The sequence below is a fragment of the Vollenhovia emeryi genome, unplaced genomic scaffold, assembly GCF_000949405.1.
Source record: "Vollenhovia emeryi isolate VEMERY1.0 unplaced genomic scaffold, V.emery_V1.0 DF941023.1, whole genome shotgun sequence".
Taxonomy (NCBI): domain Eukaryota; kingdom Metazoa; phylum Arthropoda; class Insecta; order Hymenoptera; family Formicidae; genus Vollenhovia; species Vollenhovia emeryi.
The window spans coordinates 1-6327 of NW_011965343.1; the positions used below are offsets into that span (position 1 = coordinate 1).

General features: G+C 40.0%; 1 pseudogene; it reads right to left on the reverse strand.

Moving 5' to 3' along the window:
- Positions 1-16: 16 nt before the first annotated feature.
- On the reverse strand, positions 17-6317 carry LOC105571216 (annotated as a pseudogene).
- Positions 6318-6327: the final 10 nt, after the last annotated feature.

Here is a 6327-nt window from a genome sequence, read left to right on the forward strand (position 1 = left end):
CGTTATTCGTTCGTACGATCGCTTGTTGTCCCTCATAGCCACTCGCAAAGGTGTAGTGTGGATTGTAGTACTGCTTCAGGCTCGACTCATCTCGAAAGTTCTGCATCGAACACCACACGTGACACAATAAACATGGAAATCTCGACAGCCAATATTCATTAAATTCGTTAGGAATCTCGCCGGGACTCTCCTGTGCTTTCGGGCTCAGTTCTCTGTAATGGTGTTTCTGAAAACATATCGACACGCGTTAATGACGAGTCGTTTCAAGTTCAATGATTGCGTCTATTTTTAATCTCGGTAGATTCAAAATAGATTAGACTTGTTGAATATAAAAGAGGAGGATTCTGGAAATATTTTAAACAAATCTCTTCAAGTAAAGAGTTATTAGAAAAATTAAGAATCGCAAGTATTACTCGTTTAGCAAGGTGTTCATTTGATAAAAGAATCATGTTTTGCAGTTTAAGGACTCCAGGACAATTTTATAATTTCGAATCTCTTGAATATTATTTTCTTGATAGTGCACACTTGGAGTGTTGTATCGATAATTTTGTAAAAAGCGATCAAGTTTCTAGTATTTGAAACATTAAATCTGTTTAATTCTATGTATCTCTTTCCGTAAGTAAGAATAATAAAGAATAATAATAATAAATCAGTAATCATCTTATGATAATTTACGTTTGTATAATTGACTGTGCGATAAAGCGCATTGTACTCGCTAACCTTGTTTCGTAAAGCCCTAAGTAGATCTCTCACGCTCTCGCCTCGATAACTTCTGTATTTGCGCGAATCTGTCGTAACTTCGAGATCTATGTACAATCTCCAATCGTCCCCTGTCACGCGCTCGCCGCAAGTCTCCAATGCTATTAAAGCCGGACTGTTGGACTGGTCCTTTTCCACACGATCGCTAATATCCTGTCGCACAAATTACAATAGAGAAATGAAATGAAGGAAAGGCTCGCGTGATTTCTCCTCTCTGACACTTTCCTTTTCTCTTTCTTTCGAAAGAAAAAGGCGAACAAGCAATAATGAATATTTAAACAATTTTATTCTATATACCTGAAAGAAACCGAGAATCTCTGCTAAATTCCAAAAGAATGGATAATTACAGATTGCCGAAGCTGGCGGCCTCGCAGCAGGATTACCGCATATCATTGCCTTCGTAAGTAATAACGCTAATTCTCTGTCACTCGGAGGTACTTTCTCGAGCGATGTCAGATTGCTCTCGCCACCTGCATATAAGAAATAACATGAATAGAGAACCGAAGGCAAGTTGAACAAAGCTGCTTACTTACAGAGAATATTCGCTTGTCTTCGTAGCGGATCGCCGAAAGGATGCTTGCCATTGGAAAGAACGTAATAAAAGACGCAGCCAAGCGAGAAAATGTCGACCGCGCATGTCGTCCTTTCTCCATTCAGCATCTCTGACGCGATCCAACCATCGGTTCCAGTGATACCGGATCTCCGTGAAAATGATACACGGCCGAGCTGAAGTTTTTTACATAATCCAAAATCCGACATCATGGCGCGTACCTCTCCGCCAGGTCCAGGAACAGAGAGCAAGACGTTGTGACTATGAACTACATACGCAAAGATTTGTACGACAAATTTGAACAACAATTGAAAATAAAAATCCAAGTTACTTAGTCTCCTCACCGATATCCAGGAAATGAAGATGCGCTAATCCGGATGTGGCCTGATGCAAGATATTTTTCACTGATATCTTTCCCCTGTCATATTTTCCCGTGACGTAATCCTGCAAAGTGGCCTCTGCTAGTTCCAAGGCGATGTATCTGAACATACGATCCTGTTCGGTACAAAAATATCTGACTACGTTGGCGTGTGCGTCCGATTCTCTCAAGAGGACTACCTCTCGATCAGCTAACGTAAAGCAGTCTGGCAACAACCGCTTCACAGCTATAGCGCGACCGTCAAATTCACCTTTGTACACGAACTTTCCGTCGCATCCTTTGCCAAGGACCTGTCTCGTGTCAAAAGTAACTTTTCCCACTTTGATGACCAAACCACCCCCGATCTCTTGCTGCGTAACGACAGAGTTGTTGCCCGATTTACCAGAATAATTCATACGACTGCTCTCGCGTGAAGCCTTGAGAAACACACACACACAATCGATTTAAGGGAAGAAAACTAAGTAAAATGGTAAAAAAATCGAAATTTTTTTTATTTAATATTTCGAAAGTATAACATCTTGAGAGTATTCTGGCAAAAGAAGAAGTAGAAATTCGAAATATTTACGGAGCTATCACCCATTGTCGAGACGCACCTGGAGCGCCGGGAGCGTACCTGAAGCGCTTTATATGTATATATTTGGCTAATATAAATTTGGCAAAATATTGACGAAATAAATAAATAACTCTGGGCAAAGCAAGCATTCTTTCTCAACACCTTTGTAGAAACCTTTTGACCTTTTGTACATTATAAACATGTATATAGCGTCGCTCAAGCAACAGAGTCAATTTAGCTCGAAAGTTTTACGTGTGCGGTCGAATTTATATCTGAATTTAAAATGCCAAACTATCCTAAAGGATCGCGAGGTAACATCGCTCGAAACCGTCCTAAGAAAAGACATTTTCAAGGGAATCAATTTACAACCAGCAGCGGTGAAAATTTCGAGATGAGTTCAAGTGACGACGGTGTGAGTGCAAGTATAAAAAAATTGAAGACTGCTACCAGTGAGGATATCCGTACGAATCCTTTGCACACGTACAGAATTATTAAGTTTTTTACTGTTTTTACTGCTCTGTCAGAAATTTTGATTTGTTCGACGTGCAAGCAAAAAATACGTTTTGAAGAATCAGGGCAGAGAGGACTCGGTTTCAAAATTGTCGTTATGTGTCGCTGCGGTAATAGAGAAATAAATTCAGGACCTTTTATTTTTAATGGTTACGAAATAAATCGAAGAATAGTGTTAGTCATGAGATTGTTGGGCGTCGCAAGAGAAGGAATAAATATATTTTGTAATCTTATGGACATATGCAGTGGATTGAGCCAAGGCAGTTACACTAACATCATCGAACATATTCATGCAGCTTGTAAGTCGTCATTCGATATTTTATCCAAAAAAGCTGTTAAAGAAGAGATCGAAAAAAATGTTGAGCACGGAAGAGAAGAAAAAAATCTCAAAGTTTCTGGTGACGGCTCGTGGAAAAAGCGTGGGTTCAAATCATTGTATGGTGTTACAACGCTCATCGGCTACTATACCGGCAAAGTGATCGACTTAGTTGTAAAAAGCAGTTATTGCCATAGTTGTACGTTCTGGAACAAGAAAACTCATACTCATGAAGAATATCGTAAATGGTATGAAGATCACGAAGAAGAATGCATGCAGAATCACGAGGGCAGCTCCGGAAAAATGGAAGTTGATTCGATGAAAGAAATGTTTGCGAGATCGGAAGAGAATTTCGGCGTGAAATATAGTAATTACATCGGTGATGGGGACTGAAAAACTTTCAAGGCCATACTAGAATTGAATCCTTATGGTGACGAGTTGACTGTTGTAAAAAGTGAGTGTATCGGTCACGTCAAGAAGAGAATGTACAACAGACTCCAAAACGTACGAAAAGAAAAAAAACTTGGCGGAAGAGGCAAGTTAACGGATAAAAGGATAAAAAAACTCTCAACATATTATGGTTTGAGTATCTAAAGAAACGTAGATAGTGTTGAAAATATGAAGAAATCAATTATGGCTACCTATTATCATATTTTTTCAACAAAAGAAGAGCCGAATCATGGAAACTGTCCGACTGGAGCCGACAGCTGGTGCAAGTGGCAGAAAGCTATCGCTTTAAACACAGATCCAGAACTTGAAGATCTTACTCTATTACTTCCTGAAGAAATGAAACAGCATCTTCTGCCAATTTATGAAGATTTGAGCAGAGAAACTTTATTAGAAAGATGCTTGGGTGGCCGTACACAAAATCCGAATGAAAGTTTCAACTCCACAATTTGGCGATTAGCTCCAAAACACGTTCATTCTGGAGTGAAAATTATCGAGATCTCAGCCTACATTGCTGCCGGAGTGTTTAATGAAGGTTATACTTCCATCCTGCGAATAATGAACACACTGGGAATCATTGTTGGCACCCAATCTAAAGCTTTCGTCGAAAAAACCGATGAGGCGCGGATAACGAGGCAGAACAGAATGAGCCTTTCCGAGACAAAAGAAGCTCGTATAGCCCGAAAACAACTTCAACTGGAAAATAATACATTTTTCGAGAAAGCTGAAGGACTATTGTATGGGCCTGGAATTGCTGATTGAGCGGTAAGTCACTAAAACTAATAGTTTTTTCGTATTGAAACTTTAAACGCGATTATCTCGAAACTGCATTTTCAAAACTGCTGGCCACTGTAGCTCAAAAAGTTGTTGATCGATCGGGCTGAAATTTGGAGAGGTTTTAGTCTATAATATTATCGAAAGGATATACCTAAAGTTGTAAGGATATCGCGTAAATAAATTACTTTTTTGGGTTAAAAAGTGTAGAAAAAAATAGTATCGAAAATTTGAATTTTTGATTAATGCCTACCAAATTTTTAATTTTGCACTTTTTTATAATCTTATAGGTATATCCTTCGCCTAAACTCATAAGTAATCGAAAAATTTTTTTGTTGTTTGTTTCAGACCGCTACAAAAAACGTGACGATGGCAGCCTTTTTCCACCTCGCGCAAAAGATGTCAAATTGTGAAGCCTGTAACGCCGCCATTTTCTTTTGTAAAAAAAATTTTTTTTAGTACTTGACACCTATAATTAAAGTATGCCAAAAGTTGAAATTGATGCGATTATTTTATTACCTCTAAAAAAATTGTTCAAAAATCGCTTATTTTCGTGCTTATACTTAGTTTTCTCCCCTTAATTTCATCAACTCGAACATAACTTGTATTCTTCTTCCAGCTCCGTCTTACCTGCGACATGTACTGGAATTGGTCCTTGCGTTGCTTATACAGATACCAAGCTACAATCGTGCCAATTGTCAAGATAATGGGAATGACGATCAGTTTTGCATCTACGTTTTCCTGTCTATTGAGCCACGTTTTGCTCGCGTTGTAAGTTTTCGATATAATTCTCTGCCAATTGCGATTTTCTTCCAATTGCATAGTACCGTTTGACGTGTCCGATTGTACGGCGACAGACAACTTGATCCTAGTGACATTCAACGCGACAGTCTCCAAGATTATCGGATCGGATCGCCCGGTTATTTGGAGGAACTGGCTTTGCGGCTTGTATTCCGCGGGTACCTCGTAATGGCCTAGCACGATGGCATTCTCAGTACACTTGATGCTTTGTTAACCGTCGTCGGTTACATCGATATTAGAAATAAAAACATGATCCCCTGGCAATGGTACATTCTTATCGTCTCTATAAGGATGCGACGTCAGCAATGGCCCCTCCAGCAACAAGTGGCCTATGTTGTCTGATATAATGGTCGTGCGGAATCGACGAGCGATAGCAACGCATAGAGACCATATCGATGCTGTCTGTTACGGAGAGTGTTAGCTTGTAGTAATACCGAGCGTAGGATTGTGCGCGTGCGATTGGCGGCGCTCGCGAAGAAGAAGGCGGCGTAGTAATATCGGACAGTGTGCGTTGAGTTGCGCTGCCGAGAAAATGGCGAACGCGAGTATATGTTTGTACGTGCTTCGAAATAAAAACGTTTTGTTAATTATACCGTGCGTAAGCGAGTCAACTTATTCCATAACACTGTCCAATGTACAAAGTCGGGCTGGAGGAGCAAACGATAATACAATCGAGTCAAAATTATACAATAAAGAAGAGAGAAATCTCTGTAAACATTTCATTTGCAACTTACAACCATTCAATGTCGGTCGGCCTTGTCGCAAATTTTTCCAACAACGAATCGGCAATACTCTTGAAAGGAACTGTCAGCAGGCCATCTTTGGTCACGGTATACATGGCTGTCACTGGACTTTTCAAATCCAACTTCCAAAGAATCCTACCTAATCTCCTGTCCACGGTCACTACACGACCCGTTGAACTTGTAGTGAAATGTACCAAATCGTAATTGTCTGTGACATCAGGTTTCATTTGCATAGCGGAATAATCGTAGAACGTTACGTTCCACTTTCTATCCTTGCGTTTACTATCGACCATGATAATATTGTATTCCGTGCGACCGACGAATATAGTATTCTGCACTAAAGGACACGTATCCTTTACTTTGTAAAAACTTAGAAGCTGCTCCCTCTCACCAGTCGTTGGATCGATACTAAAACAGGTGTCGATCTTTCTACCGGTGTACAATGGGTGCTTTCCAGCAATGTACACAGGCGACACTGTGTAACACAGTGTACGA